Here is a 15,520-nt window from a genome sequence, read left to right as displayed (position 1 = left end):
AAAGTACCTATTACAATTGCTTCTAGATAAAGCTGAAAGGTACAATATGAAAACACCTACTACAATTGAACTAGAATAAAATATAGACACTTGGAACTGATTCTTCTATCTGGTTCATGTAACTTCAGGTTTCCACACTTGAATCACACACAAACTGCTTGCAAAATGTCTTGCTATTTTTCTCTCAATTCACGTTTAACTTCTGCTTTTGTACGTAACCTGTAAAGTGAGAATATCCTGCAATTTATAGAGTTAGTAGAGTAGAAAATAACTAGAGTTCTAATGCTACGCTTCCTTGGCGGAAGAGTTCTAGTTAACTTCAACCTCTTACTCCTTCCTTATCTTGGATAATATTTTCTTTGAGTAAGGAGTCTTTCTTCTTATCAATTATGCAACCTTTTCGATTAGGAGATATCAAATAGACAAAGTTAAGCTTATCTCTTTCACTTGCATCCCATATGCTCGAATCTGCCCATGTTAATATTTACAAGGGATGGACCTGGTTCATGCTTGAGCTTCCTTCGTCAATCTTCAAAATAACTTTACTTGGGCCAACATGTATGATGTGAGGCGGAACAAAAAGAAAATGGTCGTCCTAGAAGTTGTCATTCTTTATTGTACGTAAAATCAAATCATCACGTTCTTTAGTAGTAGCTCGAATCTCAAAAAGCAAATAATTCAAGGACAACTGAACTACGGGATCTTAAGAAGAAGCACTACTTGAACAGAGCGATGATACTCTTATCATAAGAAGAAGCAAAATCAAGGAGAAAGATGGCATGCATTAACAAAAGGATTGGAAGCTCTCAGAAGAAAAATCAAGACCTGCTTCAAAAGAAATAAAGGAAACGAAAACAGAGACAATGAAGCAGAAAGATGAGGTTTTGAGTGGAAAGAATAACTGGAAAGGCTTACTTGGCCCTCTGGATTACGATCTTCGAGTTCGACTATACCTAATGGCCAAATGTCACAAGCTATCTACAACTCATTCAACACTCAATAGTGAATATAGCTTCGAAGAATTTGGGGACATGCCGATACTCTAAACAGGCACTCCTCACACGAGTGGGGATCGATAAAAACAACCCCTAAAAATATGAAATAATCAAGTACTTTTATGGAGCTTCAGATGTACCAAGTAAAACCGCTGAAAAGATCAAATCATCAAATTGGATTGGGTTTGTCGATGTTGCCACTGATTGAGGGTAAAGTTGCGTTTGGGAGGAGAGATATATTGATTTCTTGGAGAGGAATAAAGACTGGTGTATGATGATTATGAAATGTCCTTGGTCCAACCAACAAAAATCTTTGCAGAAAATGCGGATGTATTTGTATACAAAGGTTTTACTCAATTTATACTTCTCTTAACGAGGCTTCAAATTTTCATAGGACCGCCAGTGCTAAAGATCAGGTAAGAAAATAATTTTTTCTTAAGCAACTTTTCAAGTGATACTAATTACGTACTAATTTTTTTTGTAATTATAAATTCAAAATGGGTTATTGAAGAAGTTAAAAGCTTGTTGGGGCAATACAAGAATGAGGAAGTTAGCATCACTGTTATAGGCCACATCTTGAGTTTATTATTGGCCAATGCAGTTGACATAGTTGTTAACCAAATCAATAAGGAGTTTCTAGTGCCTTTATTAGTATTTGCTTGCCCTCGAGTTTGAGATGAGAATTTCAAGAATGCTCAAGACAAATTCATAAATCTTCAAATCTTGCGCATATGCAATGCGCCAATGCCCTTGATCCTATTCCAAAGGTACCACATCATGGATTCAATCGGTGGTTCTGCAAATGATTGGAGAGTGTATGAAGATGTTGGTTTTAAGCTTTCAATTGATACTGCAAAGTCAGAATACTTGAAGATAAGGCATAAATGTCCATATTCTGGAGGTTTATTTGCATGGAATTGCTGGAACACAAGGACCAAAGGGAAAGTTCAAGTTAGAGTTAAACCAGGATATTGCTCTAGTGAATAATTAAGGAAGCGGAATTATTGAAGAATGAATATGGTGTACCAGTGGTATCGTGGATTGAGAAGAATAAAGGAATGGTTCAACAAAGAGACAGATCATGATTCATGAGGATGACAATGATCTTTTGCAGTAGTTCTTGTATTTTTCTAAAATAAACTTCCTTCTTATTTATCGTAAAAATGGTAACAATAATTAAATTTGTAAATAGGATTCTAAAAATACGTGATCTATTCCCGAGCTAGTTGTTAGAGCAGTTGATGCTAAGAACGTGAAGCTTAAGGATGAAATGCGAGCTAAAATAAGACAACAATCAAACCGAAGGGGCCTGTTGCCCGGATGCAAAGCCGGTCAATAAGGACCTCCGGGTCGGGAATCGAATGAAGCTTGATCTATCGGGGGCAACAGGGAATATGATAACAATTGAAGATATGATCAAGCAAGGCTCTTTACAGCCAAAGTTGCGCAATATAGCATGAAATAAGTAAGAGAAATTGGAGTAACATCAGTCTGCCATACAAATTGGTGGGGATCCCCTTTATATAGGAGGGAAATATTTTATAATACAAAATGTGTTAACCGTGAAGGTACAGGGACAAGATGGCTAGATGTGACATCTTGGAAATAGGCCTAAGATAGGCCGGCCTTATCAAGTCGAGTCGCGTGACTTGGGAACTTTCCCATCGCTCGCTACATCCCGCTGTATTACTCAGAATGCAATACCCTTCGGATCAGCTCTAGACGAACCCCGGGGATGTGTCTCGACCTCGGCTTCATGCTTCGAGGGGCATGACCGCGAGATGATCCTATGACGGGGAATTCGGGCCCCCGGATTCACCGTATACAGATAGTCTCCGCGTTTCTTAGAGTGAAGACGACGAGAAGCGATGAGAAACGGTTCTGAACTCCTGCTTCCTCCAGCGTCCTTGCGAACGGTTACGGGCTATCAAGGCGTGCCATGTGCGCTGTTACTGCGGATTCCAACATTGACTGCGGTGGTTGGCCTCCTTTATGTTCCCACGATGCTCTTATAAATATTCACCTCTTCCCTTTCGGATCCTATTTCACATTCAGAACCTTTTAGTGAAGTCTATTTTTCCCCTGCACTTTGCTTTTTTCTTTTTAGGAATGCGACCCCCCTTTTCTTCTTCTCCCGGATTTTCTCAAGGATGGCGAATATTTCCACTGATGCTTCTTAGGAGGTCACGGGCTCGTCTTCTTAGTTCTTCTCCCAAGGCAAAGTGACCGCCCCACCCCTTGTCGAGGAGTGGGTCCCAGGACCTTTTACGATGACTTCAGATTTTAGGGTCGAAAGACCCTTCTCGAAGTCAGGACGCCGTGAACCAGTAACTCGATATATCAGGTCTATAACGGATATCGGGAAAGTAAGGGCCAATTGTTGCTGGGGGATGCCGTGCTTGTGGAGATTCCTGCTCAGGATGAAGACATTACGGCTCACAGGGTCGGCTTTCTGAGCGTGTACACCTACCCATTTACCTTGGGACCGTCTTCGCCCCCGATCGACCCTGTGATTCTCGATTTCTGCCGGAGCTTCCAGGTGACTCTGGGTCAAATCCATCCTTCGTTCTGGCGTGTGGTTATATGATCAGGCATTACTAGAGCATGATAGAGGGAATTCCCTTCACTCTGAATCATTTGATCCGGACGTACAACCCTTGTCTCCTTCGCGGGGGCTTAATCAAGCTTCGCTGTCGAGCCCCGAGATCCCTTTTCGCCTATACCGAGGAATTTGGGGACGACGGGTGGTTGAGTCGGTTCGTCTGAGTGAGGACATCTGATATGATCCAAATGGAAGGGATTTCATTGCCTGAGAAGTGGAACGCTGGGCGTAAGTGAATGCGAAGCCTCTGCTTCCCTTTGATGATTTTTCCTTATGTCCTTGACTCTGTTGTTTCTTCTTTGTCTTTTCAGCCGCAATGGTCTATCCTAGAGCGGTGCCGGATCTTCAGGGTTGGGTTGGCCGTTTATACTCGATATGCCTGTGTAATGATCATGCATGGCGGGATTTATCCCGAGCCCGATAGGAAGCAAAAGATCATGGTAAGTTCCAAGCTTTGACGTATCCGCGCATTTTAGCGCAGCTTGCTGCTAGCGACTCTTTCCTTTTTTTGCATTTGATCCCCGCATCTATGTAGGTTTGGTAGGAATCCTATTGACAAGAGAGGTGCCGCCCATTGGAGGGGAGATCCCGGTGCTTGACGAGGAGAAGAAAAGGCAAAGGGGCGCATCAGCTGAGCCACTGAAGCCCAAGAGGACCAAAGTGGAGGAGTCCAAGGTTGATTCGTTAGTTCTGACTTCTAGGGCGGTTGGAAATCCTCATGCTAAGGGTGAGGGAGAAAGCAGATTCTTGGCACCCCCTGAAGATCGTTTGGGATTGATTGCTCCTCGTGCCGAGGGGATAAATGCTTCCGGACAGGAGCCTGATGCTGGCGCGGCCCGTCTTTGTGGCGGCGAGGCAACGGATGGGATATCGAGCACTACCCTTGACTCGGCAGGTGGCCGGAGTCTTTCTCAAGCCGGGACACCCTTAGCAAGCGATCTGGAGGTGCCTCGATCGGATACCCGGGATGAGTAGGGGCGAACATTCTGGCCGACCCTGTTGGCCCATTGGTTATTACTGATTCCTCAAAAGGGGGAACACTTCTTTCTACCAAAATGCGAGCCTCGCCTCGCAAGGATCTTTCCAAGGCAGGAGTGCTGATCAAAAGTAGAGACACACTCGGGAGCCCGAAGATCAGTGCCTCCTTTATTTTTGGCGAGATGGGCAGGCTTTGTAAGCGGGTAACTTTATCTATCCTCATTTATTTCTTCGGGCTGCTCCGATCTGTATTCCCTTAACTTTTTTACGTTGTTTCAGACCGAAGTGCTTTATAATCAGGCCCTTACCCAGCATCAAGACGAGGTGAGCTTCGCGAATTTGAGAAAACCCTTTTATCCGAACAGGTTATTCATCCCCTATTTTTACTATTATTTGAGCTTTTGTGGGATTCTATTTCTTTTAACCCCTTGGGCCTTGATTCATGCAGTTCAAGAAGGAGAAACTCTTACTGAGAGAGGAGCTTTGGGCCAGGGATGCCGAAATCTCCGAGCTTAGTCGTCATGTGGACGAGGTGGTTTCTGAAAGGGACATCATTAGGAGAAGAGTCACCTCAATTGAGCGTCAGCTTCAGGACGTAAAGGAGGATAGTGGCAAGTATAAAAGCCTTCACTCCGAGCTGGTGGCTGCACTGCTCCGGATCAGAGCCGAGGTCGAGGCGCTTGTGTCTTTGTATGGGGGAGGAGCGGTCGCCGAAGGTTCTTATGTTGAGAGGACCCTTGGAGGGGCAGACCCAGCTTTACCTCGGGCTGCGGACCGTGCTTGGCCGGACTTTCAAAAGTTGACCATCGAGGGAGCATTGGAAGATAGCTCGAGCGATGTTAAAAACGGGGGTGGATCCCCGGAGAGAGGGGACGCCGTCGAGAAGGGACCATCAGAGGATTCATAACCGCCTAGATACAACCTTTGAGGCCACCGATTTGGCAATATATTTAGGTTGTGTTGTTTTTTCCTATTGATCTCCCTGTCTGTATATGGCACTTTTATTATGGCATATGTATAAGGTGAAATCTCGTGACTCTATTCCCCTTTTTTGGCGAAAGAACATTGGACCCGCAACGTAGCTCTATGGCCCGTTTAGGCTGGTTGATACGACCTCTGATGTGAATTTCCATGGGAGGTCTCGTGCCTTTGCTCAACCATTTTGCGTTAAGTCTCTGGGTCGAGTTTGTCCCGAGCTTTACTGATTTTTGCTTTCCTTCGCGATTGGGCGATGGTGGTTTTTTGTCCCTTGCCTTTGGGCATTCTGCTGTTTTTAACTATTTTGGGTCCAGTCTCCGAGTCGTGTTGCGACTCGAGCTGCAATTAGCCCTCAAGTTCTTTCCTACCTGTATGGGCGGATGACGATGGCCTTTTATGTCTTGAGTCGAGGCGACCTTATAGGTGCGTGGCCTAGAGACTTGCTTGACTAGCGATGATGGCGTTTATGCCATGCCCTTAGGCATTCTGCAGTTTAACTACTCTGGGTCCAGTCTCCGAGTCGCGTTGCAATTCGAGCTATAATTGACCCTTTCGGTATGTGGCTGGGGGGCTTGTATAGTTAACTATTTTGGATCCAGTCTCCGAATCGGGTTATGATTCGAGCTCATTTTAATCCTCAAGGTGTTAATTTTTTAGCTGGTGACAATGGCTCTTACGCTGTTAGGTCGTAGAGACCTTTCAATATGAGGCCCGTAGGCTTGCTTAGCTGGCGACAATGGCTCTTACGCAGTTTTTGCCCGTAGGCTTTTTTTATAGGCTTTGTTTCCGCTCGTTTAAGTCTTTTAGAGTACTTTTACCTGACCCATCGTCGGTTCGAAAACAACCTCGATTTAAAGTCGTTGTCGGCGATATTTTAAGCACCACGTAGGGTTCACAGCTCATAGGTCGAGTAGATCGACGCTTTGCGATTTGGAGCTGACGTTGTCAGAGCTCATTTTTGCCTGTTGAGGGAAGTCTGTTTTAACCGGTTCTTTCTAAAGTATATTCGAAGTAGAGGCCTGCGATTTTTAGCGACAGTCGGGCGCCCCCGAGTTGTGTTTTTTTGGCTGTATCAGCCGTTTTGACCGTAGTCATATGCATTTGGCCGTAGCTATTTTTTATTCCAAGTGATAGTTTAGGCATCTACACCGAGGGTATGCCCTTTAGGGATTCTTACAAATGTGATGTATAGCCTAAACTTCGGGGTTTTCATGCGTGTTGAGGTCTTACAGTTTGTCATACCTATTGAGGTCTTGCAGTTTGTCATGCCTATTGAGGTCTTACAGTTTGTCATGCCTATTGAGGTCTTACAGTTTGTATGATGTAGAATAGATCTGGTTTTGCCGAGTCTGCCTGCTAGGGGTCTTACAGTTTCGGATTTTCCAGTGCACGTCGATTGGCGACAGTATCCGAGTCATCGAGTTTGATTGAGCTAGAAGACCGCTTCTCGTGAACTTGGAGTTGCATTGTGAGGGCTTTATGAGCCCGAGGTTCTGACCCTAGGGTCGTATGGGTGTTGAACCGTTTGTCTCTGAGTATCTCGGGACGTATTCGGCGGAGAGGCCTTTGCTGTGAATATGCCGAAATAGCCTTTTTCGAAGTATGAAATGCCAAAAAGATATTCTTTATTGCTTGGGATAAATATAGGCTGTAAATACATGTTGTCCTGTTGCTGCGAGCTCGGCCCACATGGGTACGACTCCTCAGGCTGCTTGGCCCAGTGCATTGCCTCCTGTTAGAGCCTCGTTCGTCATTTTCCAAAGCTGGGCGGACTGCAAAGGGAGTACCATAGGACCTTTAAATTCTTCTTTAGGGAGTGTGCGGACATCGCCTCATTGGAAAATCCTGCCGGCAAGAAATTTGTTTCGGGATAAAAAGCCTAAATGAGGGAAAAAGAGTGCGATGCCTGCTCGAGGGCCCCTGTGGGGTTTCATGATCGGGCACCCTAACAGTAATACCGCTTGAGCGTCGACACATTCCAGTTGCTCGGGAGATGCTCGCCTTCCATGGTGCCAAGCTTATAGGAGCGTTTGCCAACTATCCCGAGGACACGGTACGACCCTTCCCAATTATGGCCTAGCTTCCCTTTATTGGGGTTTCGCATGTTGAGAGTAACCTTCCTTAGGACTAAGTCTCCGATTTCGAAATATCGTAGATTCGTTCTCCTATTGTAGTATCTTTCGATCTTCTGCTTCTGGGCAGCCATTCGAACCAGCGAGGCTTCCCGTCATTCATCGAGCAGCTCGAGGGCCGTTGCCATGGCCTCGTAGATTAATTCTTCGCTAGCATGCCGGAATCTGACGCTTGGTTCCCTAACCTCCACTGGTATTAGTGCTTCGGCACCATACACTAGAGAGAAAGGTGTCTCCCCTATGCCTGATTTTGGAGTTGTCTGATACGCCCACAACACCTCGGGCGGTGTCTCTCGCCATTTTCCCTTGGCGCTTTCTAATTTCTTCTTCAGGTTTTGAATGATGGTTTTATTCGTGGATTTAGCCTGGCCGTTCGCACACGGGTGGTATGGCGTCGAAAGGATCCTTTTGATTTTGTTATCCTCAACGGTGTATTTGTTTCTCCAATCCTATGTCAGGTTGGTGGAGTTGATTTCCGCTTGACCTTTCTCCAATCCTATGATCCCAGGTTCGCTAGGGTATCGGCCTCGCTGTTTTGCTCTCAGGGTACATGGACTAAGGTCCATTCTTTGAAGCGGCACAACGTGATTTGTATCTTATCCAGATATCTCTACATCCTATCCTCCCGGGCTTCGTAGCTCTAGTTGACTTGACTTACCATGAGGAGTGAATCGCATTTTGCCTCGATAACCTCGGCTCCCAAGCCCTTAGCCAACTCCAAACCTGCAATCAGCCTCATACTCGACTTCGTTGTTAGTTAGTTTTATGGTTTTTATGGACTGTTTGATTATGCCACCGACGGGCAGCTTTAGGACTATACCGAGTTCAAATCCTCTTACGTTTGTGGCACCATCCGTGAACGGGGTCCATACCCCAGAGGACACACCTGATTTTAGTAAAAGTTCCTTCTCTACCTCGGGGATGAGGGATGGCGAAATATCGGCCATGAAATCCGCCGGGATTTGGGATTTAATAGCCGTCCGAGGTTGATACTCGATATCATATCCTCCGAGTTCAATGGCCCATTTGGCAAGTCGACCCGACAACTCAGGTTTGAGCAGTATGCTCCAGAGAGGATAAGTCAATAGGACACAAATGCGGTGGCACTAAAAGTAAGGCTTCAGCTTGCGCGAGGCTCTTATTAGTGCGAGCGCTAATTTTTCTAGATGGGGGTACCGGGTTTCGGCGTGCCCCAAGGTTTTGCTTACATAATACATAGAAAATTACGTACCTTTCTCTTCTCGGACTAATACACCGCTCACCACTATTTCGGACACAACCAGGTATAGGTACATCGTTTCATCCTCCTTGGGCGTGTGCAGCAAAGGCGGGCTAGATAGATACTGTTTCAGTTCTTCCAGGGCGTGTTGGCATTCCGAAGTCCATTCGAAGTTGCTCTTTCTTTTTAGTAAGGCAAACAAGTTGTGGCTTTTGTCTGACGACCTCGATATGAATCTGCCTAGGGCCGCGATCCGCCCCGTCAGCCGTTGGACAGCTTTCACGTTGTTCACCACTGTGATTTCTTCGATGGACCTTATTTTGTCGGGGTTGATCTCGATCCTCTTGTTTGAGACCATGAAACCCAGGAATTTGCCTGAGCCTACTCCGAAGGCACACTTTTTGGGATTGAGCTTCATGTTGTAGCTTTTAAGGATGTTGAAAGTTTCCTGCAAATGGGTCAGCTGGTCCTCTATGCATAGGGATTTAATTAGCATATCATCAATGTATACTTCCATTGATTTACCTATTTTATGCTCGAACATTTTATTAACTAGGCGTTGGTATGTCGCTCCTACGTTTTTTAGCCCGAAGGGCATCACGTTATAGCAATATGTACCATATTTCGTGATGAATGAGGTCTTTTCCCGATCCTCGGGGTTCATCTGGATCTGATTGTACCCCGAGTAGGCATCGAGGAAGGTGAGGGTCTCGTGGCCGGCCGTGGCATCGGCCAGACGATCGATATTAGGCAGCGGGAAGGAATCTTTGGGCATGCTTTGTTTAAATCTTTATAATCTATGCACATCCTTAGCTTATTCCCCTTTTTTGGCACTACCACTATGTTAGCTAGCCATTCAGGATACTTTACCTCCCTAATGGATCCAATTTTAAGAAGTTTCGTTACCTCCTCTTTGATGAAGGCGTGTTTTACCTCGGACTGCGGTCTCCTCTTTTGCTTTACGGGTTTGAATTTAGGATCGACGCTCTGCCGGTGGGAGGTTATTTTCAGTGGGATAGTTGTCATATCTAGGTGGGACCAGGCAAAACAATTGATATTGTTACTAAGAAATTGAATAAACCTTGTCCTGAGTTCGGGGATCAGCCTCGTTCCCAGGTATACCTTGCGATCCGGGAGGTTCTCGATCAGAACGGTCTGCTCCAGCTCTTATATTGTCGACTTGGTTGCATTCTATTCTTCGGGGGTGACGAGAGTTCGGGGAGCGAAGAAATCTTCCTCGTCGTCTCCAAGAGTCTACATGCTTCTCTCCTCGTTTGAGGCCGAGTGTATGGGGGTCAACGTCTCATGGTGGACCGCAAATATTTCCCTTGGTGCCCGCTGTTCTCCATGTATTATTGTGATGTCATCCCTTGTGGGGAACCTTATCACCTGGTGCAAGGTCGAGGGCACTGCCCTTATATTGTGTATCCAAGGCCTGCCAAGCAAGGTGTTGTATCTCATGTCACCGTCGATGACCTGAAACTCGGTGCTCTGGGTTGTGCCAGACTTGTTAATCAGGAGGGTGATTTCTTCTTTTGTTTCTTCTCCGATTATGTTGAAGCCATGAAGGATTCGAGGGATGGGAACAACTCGATCGAGAAACCCCAGTTGTTCTACTACTTCTGACCTGATTATGTTGGCTGAACTGCCAGGGTTCACAAGCATGCACTTTATCCTTGTGTTGTTTAAGAGAAACGAGATCACCAACGCATCGTTATGTGGTTCCCCCCATGGCCTCGAGATCCTCTTCACTAAATATGAGGGTTTCTCTGGATAAGAATTTTTGGGCTGGTCCCTCTTCTGTAGCAGATGTTTTCGTTCCTTTGGACATGGGTCCTTGGAGATCGTTAGTTCCTCCGATAATCATGTGGACACTATGTTGGGGACCGCTCCATTTCCCTCGGATTGAACCCGGGGGTGCACCAGACTTTAGGTTGGTCGTGCCCTCTTCTCTGTCATTTTTGAGGTTTTGGCTTCTCATTTCACTAGCTGAGCCAAGCATCCTGCCATGAAAGTGAAGATCCTAGGCAAGAAGAAGTTTGAAAGATAACTTGCGTTTTTGCAACGAAACCAGCAAGAAAATAATCACTATTATCTTTAGCCCCACGGTGGGCGCCAAACTGTTTACCGTGAAAATGGTAACAACAATTAAATTTGTAAATGGAATTCTAAAAATACGTGATCTATTCCCGAGCTAGTTGTTAGAGCAGTTGATGCTAAGAACGTGAAGCTTAATGATGAAATGCGAGCTAAAACAAGACAACAATCAAACCGAAGGGGCCTGTTGCCCATATGTAAAGCCGGTCGATAAGGACCTCGGAGTTGAGACTTGAATCGAGCTCGAGCTATCGGGGGCAACCGGGAATAGGATAACAATTAAAGATACGATCAAGCAAGGCTCTTTATGGCCAAAGTTACGCAATATAGCATGAAATAAGTAAGAAGACAACAAATGTTAAAGCGGTCTCGAGCTAGTGAGAACGAACAAAATAGGAGAAAGAGAGAGAGTGAGATATTATTGCTTTAGTGGAGAAATTGGAGCAACATCAGCCTGCCTTACGAAGTGGTGGGGATCCCCTTTGCATATGAGGGGAATTTTTTATAATACAAAACGCGTTAACCGTGAAGGTACATGGACAGGATGGCTAGATGTGACATCTTGGAAATAGGCCTCAGATAGGCCGGCCTTATCAGGTCGAGTCACGTGACTTGGGAATTTCCCCCTCGCTCGCTACAGCCCACTGCTTAGTTGGAATGCAATACCCTTCGGAGCAGCTCTAGATGAACCCCGAGGTGAGTCTCGACCTCGGCTTCGCGCTTTGAGGGGCATGACCACGAGATGGCCCTATGACGGGGAATTCGGGCCCCTGGATTCACCGTATACACTTCTTCTTTTTGGAATATCATTCAATGAAACCATTAGCTATGACCTGTGTAACGTGATATATATCATTTTGGTGAAATACTATGTGATGACCCGGCCAGTCGTCTCATGAGTTACTGCTCAATTTTCCCTCATTTCTACTTCTTTATGCTTTTTTTATTCGTGTTATATGATATCGGGTTGGTCGGATCAAATCTAGAATGATTTTGGTAAGGTTTGAGACACTTAGTCTCTTTTGAGGAAGCTTAAGTTGGAAAAGTCAATCGGATGTTGACTTATGTGTTAGAGGGATCGGATGTGAGTTCCAATGGTTCAGTTAGCTTCAGGAGGTGATTTGGGACTTAGGAGCGCGATTGAAATGAGTTTTGGAGGTTCGGAGTAGATTTAGGCTTGAATTGGCAAAGTTGATATTTTGGCGATTTCCAATTGATAGGCGAGATTTTGATCTAGGGGTCAGAATGGAATTTCAAGAGTTGTAGTAGTTCCATTGTATCATTTGGGATGTGTGTGCAAAGATTCAGGTCATTCGGACGTGGTTTGGTTGGATTTTTTATCAAAAGCGGAATTCGGAGAATTTTTGAAACTTAGGCTTGAATTGGATGTGTTTCGGTTGATTTGATATTGTTTGAGGTGTTTTGAAGATTGGTACAAGTTTGAATAAAGTTTTGGTATATGTTGGTACCTTTGGTTGAGGTCCCGAGGTCCTCAGGTGAGATTCAAGGGGTTGAACAGATCATTTTTAAGTTAAGAAAGTTGCAGATTTTGGGTTTCAGCAGTTGCATGCATTTTGGTCTTCGCGTTCGCGAGTGGACCCTCGCGTTCGCGAAGGTTCAGGAAGGGAGGCATCAGGTTTGGCCTTCGCGTTCGCGAAGGGGAGTCCTGCCCTCGCGAATGGACGGAACAGTAAGCATTGCGTTCACGAGAGGCTTGGTCGCGTTCGCGTAGGTTGGTGAGGCTGAGGTATCGCGTTCGCGATAGTTGGGTCGCATTCGTAAAGGAGAGTTTTGGTCAACGAAATTTTTGTGCTCCGCATTCGCGAAGAAGTAATTTAGGCCTGGGCAGAAAGTTTAAAAGGTCGTCTTGTTGCGAATGTGGGGTTATTTTCTTCCATTGTTGGTCGTTTTTGGAGCTTTTTGAAGAGGATTGAAGAGAGATTCAAGGGGAATCACTTGGAGGTAAGATTCTTGGACTTAAAACTCGATTCTAATGTGAATTCCACCTAGTAAATCATGGAAATTAAGCTAAAAATTGAAGAACAAGGGCTTGGAAATTTAGACATTTGATTGAGGATTTGAAGGACCAATTGAGGTCGGATTTCAGTGCTTTTGATATGTATGAACTCGTGGGGAAATACGGAATCTATTAATGTAAAAATTATCGAATTCTGAGACGTGTTCCCGGGGGTCGGGTTTTAGTAATTTCGGGATTTTTCGATGTAATTTGATTATTTTCGTTTGGGCTTCGTTCCCTTAGCATATTTGGACATCATCGTTCTGATTTTGGATAGATTCGACATGAGTGGAGGCCGATTCGAGGGGCAAAGGTATCACGAGCTAGAGATTTGACCGGTTCGAGGTGAGTAATGATTGTAAATGATGTTCTGAGGGTATGAAACCCTGGACTTGCACATTGTTGTGCTATATTGAGGTGACACACACGCTTGATGACGAGAGTGGGGTCATGCACTATTGGGTATTGTGACTTAGTTCGTCCCGAATGACTATTTTACCGCGTATTTGACTGAAATCTATTTGTTATCATCATGATTTGGGCTGAATGCCATATTTGGGCCTTGTTCCAACTATTTGAACCCTTCGGAAAATTTTACTGGTATTTCCTCACTATTTTGACTTTTTACTTGAACTTAGTCATGTTATATTTAACTATTTTCGTACTCAGCCATGTTTATTCTGTTTTAACACTACATGATCTTTTAAATGATATTTTGGGCTGAGAAACATGTTTTACTACTGCCCGAGTGGCTTGTAATGATTTTTGACTGCGTAAGGCCAATGGCCTATGTTCTGAGGAAACATTTGATACTGATTATGAAGCCGAGAGTCTGAGATATGTACGCCACAAGGTGGCTTGACTGATATGAGGCCGAGGACCTAGTGATGATACCATGAGGTGGCTTGATATTGCGCTTGGGCTGTAACGGGCCCCTCCAGGAGTCTGCACACCCCCAGTGAGCGTGTGTACCCATTGTGATGTGATATTGAGCCCGGAAGGCTGGTATTGTTCTGAGATGTAGCCCGAGGGGCGAACCTTTATGTGTTTACTTTTCACAATTGACTACCAATTACCTGCTTAATTATTGAAAAAGGCTTTTCATGAAACTACGTTTGAGTTAAAGAATTTTACCTATCTTTCACTGATTTACTGTTTTTAAATAGTTTTACTACTTCATTATAGAATGCTTTGTTCCTTATGTGATTTCTTGCTTTCAGTCTTTATTTACATTTGTTACTCACTGAGTTGGAGTACTCACTTTACTCCCGCACCCCTGTGTGCAAATTCAGGCATTGCAGATCCTGCTAGTGCGAGTTGAGAGCTCCCAGCATATATCGGAGTCCACGAGGTAGCTGCTTGACGTCCGCAGTCCCGTGTGTCTCCTTATTTATCATTTCTATCTCTTATCATACATTTGTAATAGTTTGTAGACTTTTCAGACTGGTACTGTTTCTAAATGCTAAATTGATAATAATTAGAAAAATGGAAAGTGTCGACTGACCTTCTCTTCACGAGAGGCGCCATCACGACTGCGTCCAGGTTTAGGGTAGTGACAAGTTGGTATGAGAACCTAGGTTACATAGGTCTCACGAGTCATGAGCAAGTTTAGTAGTGTCTCACAGATCGGTACAAAGATGTCTATATTTATCCTCGAGAGGCTGCAGAACCTTTAGGAAAAACTTCATATTCTTGAAATTCTTGTCGTGCGAATTTGTTGATCCTAGTACTAAACTTCTGTTGTTCTATTTTCTCACAGATGGTGAGGACACATGCTACCGGTCAGGATGGACGACCACCAGTACCACGATTGTGGCCACTAGATGCCGAGGACGTGGCCGTGGTCGTGGTAGGGGCAGAGCATCTAGGGCAGCACCTGCAGATCCACCAGCTGCCCCAATTTAGGATCAGGTCCTAGTTATGGATGCTCCTGCAGCACCAGCTCAGGCACCAACTGTGCCCATTATGATTTCGGGTCCTAAGGAGGCCTTGGCTCAGATCTTATCAGTTTGCACTGGCCTAGCTCAGGCGGTTTCATCCACTACAGCCGCATGTACTTCTTAGGCCGGGGAAGGCAATTAGACTCCCACCGCTCGCACACCTGAGCAGGTCATGTAGGGACTTCAGACACCGGGGGCACATCCAGCCCAGCCGGTTGCAGCTGCTCAGGACTATGTAGTTCCTGCCATGGCGGAGGACGAGCAACGTAGGTTGGAGAGGTTTGTTAGACTTCGGCCTCCGTCATTCAGTGGAGTAGAGGGCGAGGATGCCCAGGGTTTCTTGGATAAATGTCACAGGATGCTTCGTACAGCAGGTATTCTGGAGACCAGTGGGGTCGCTTTCACTTCTTATCAGTTTTCAGGAGCTGCTTTCACTTGGAGGGAGGATTTTGAGAGGCGTAGGCCTGTTGGTGCAGCACCCCTTACCTGGCAGCAGTTCTCCGTTATCTTTCTGGAGAAGTATGTGTCGTAGTCTCGCAGAGAGGAGTTGCATTGGTAGTTT

At 45.3% G+C, this 15,520-nt stretch overlaps 1 pseudogene; it reads left to right on the top strand.

Moving 5' to 3' along the window:
- The first annotated feature begins 493 nt into the window (after positions 1 to 493).
- LOC142178140 (phospholipase A1-II 1-like) lies at positions 494 to 2,080 on the top strand (annotated as a pseudogene).
- Positions 2,081 to 15,520: the final 13,440 nt, after the last annotated feature.

The sequence above is a fragment of the Nicotiana tabacum genome, chromosome 3 (genome assembly GCF_000715075.1).
Source record: "Nicotiana tabacum cultivar K326 chromosome 3, ASM71507v2, whole genome shotgun sequence".
In the NCBI taxonomy this organism is placed as follows: domain Eukaryota; kingdom Viridiplantae; phylum Streptophyta; class Magnoliopsida; order Solanales; family Solanaceae; genus Nicotiana; species Nicotiana tabacum.
This window is presented reverse-complemented; position numbering and strand designations above follow the sequence as displayed.